The sequence below is a fragment of the Wasmannia auropunctata genome, unplaced genomic scaffold, assembly GCF_000956235.1.
Source record: "Wasmannia auropunctata unplaced genomic scaffold, wasmannia.A_1.0 LD336064.1, whole genome shotgun sequence".
In the NCBI taxonomy this organism is placed as follows: Eukaryota; Metazoa; Arthropoda; class Insecta; order Hymenoptera; family Formicidae; genus Wasmannia; species Wasmannia auropunctata.
The window spans coordinates 1,200,645-1,202,594 of NW_012026826.1; positions in this window are offsets into that span (position 1 = coordinate 1,200,645).

Consider the following 1,950-nt stretch of genomic DNA (forward strand, 5'->3'; position numbering starts at 1 on the left):
TTACTGTTAAATATAATTTAAAAAATATTCAAAAATAAAGAAAGATAAAGTTGAAATTACTTTTGGTCAAAAATTCAAAGTTGATTAAATATAATGTACATATACATAAATTAAACGTGTATGTTGTAGCAGTGTAAAAATGACTATTACAAATTTATTGAAATTAAAAACTGTATAATTAAATAAATATTAAAACTATTTATTTAGTATAGTATTAAATGTTACATGGAATGAAAACATTTGGCAGCGCCAAGTGTTTTTTACATAAATTTTCTTTTTCATTAGTTTTTTTCTCATTTGGTTCTATTATTTTTTTAATTTTTTCTAGTGATACTTGAGTTGAGTAAAGTAATACGATTTTGTAATATAGTAATATTTTAAAGAATTAAATAATAATTACCATTGGGTTGAAATAGAAAGAGTTAATAAGTGTAAAGATAACATATCACTTGGATTGAGTAAGATAACACGTTTGCGAAAAATTAAAACTACTATCACTTGGGTTGAAAGGGAAAGATGGACCAATGGGAATACAAAGATACATATCAGTTAGAATGAATTTTTTTTTAATCTGTACTTTTATAAAATTTTTTTTATGAAATTGTAATTTGGCAGTTATTGATATCAAATATTTTGTACAAGTCATATCAGGAGACGCGGTAGCGTCTCCCGCCAAGTATATTTTTTCGTTATTAACAGAGACGCTACAGTGTATCCTTTACTGGACGGATAACGACTCTGTAGGAATAAATTATTATTTCTTTTAATTATTTGGATAATATCGGTAAATGCCTAATTTTGTGAAAAAATCTATATTTTTCTAATCACAATACTGTAACAGCGATATCCATAAGTGCATTTGATGCATAAGCGCATAAAGTGTATGCATTTTTTTGCCCGATATTATGTCATTCAGATACGTCGTCGTCGTCGTCGTTGTCGTCGTCGTCGTCGTCGTCGTCGTCGTCGTCGTCGTCTTCTTCGTAAAATTTTTCAATCTTGTCCCCTTTCGTCTATAATTTATAATTTTGCCGCCTTTGTTGTCGCCGTCTTTTTCTTCGCTAAATTTTTGTTAAAATTTCAATGTTGTATGGTCTCTTTGGTCTGCTATATCGTTATCGTCGTCTTCTTCTTCGCAAAATTTCAATCTTGTCCCTTTTTTCAATCTTGTCCCTCTTCTGGCTTTCTCGTTTCTCTCACGACTTTCTCGTCTGTTTCTCTACTCTCTCGTCTCTCTCTCACAACTCTCTTGTGGCCGTCGTCGAGGAAGTATCTTCTTCTTCGCAAAATTTCAATCTTGTCTCTTTTTTCAATCTTGTTTCTCGTCTCTCTCTTGGCTTTCTCGTTTCTCTCACGACTTTCTCGTCTGTTTCTCTACTCTCTCGTCTCTCTCTCACAACTATTTTGTGGTCGTCGTCGAGGAAGTGTCTTCTTCTTCGCAAAATTTCAATCTTGTCCCTTTTTTCAATCTTGTCCTTCGTCTCTCTCCTGGCTTTCTCGTTTCTCTCACGACTTTCTCGTCTGTTTCTCTACTCTCTCGTCTCTGTTTCACAACTCTCTTGTGGTCGTCGTCGAGGAAGTGAGTGTCTACGTGTTTGCTGTCGAGAAATTAAGTGTCTAGGTATCGTCTAGGTCTTCGCTGTCGAGAAAGTGAATGTCTACGTTGTCGCAATCGATGAACTGAGTGTCAAACTGTTTGCCGTCAAAAAACTAAGTGTTTGGTGTTTTCTAAGTCTTTACCATAGAAGAACTAAGTGTTTAGGTGTTGTCCAAATCTTCGCCGTCGAGGAAATGAATGTCTACGTGGTCCCCGTCAAGGAACTAAGTATCTAGGTATCGTCTAGGTCTTCGCCATCAAGGAAGTAAATGTCTACGTGTTCGTCGCCGAAGAACTAAGTGTCTAGGTGTTGTCTAGATCTTCGCCGTCGAGGAAGTGAATGACTACGTGGT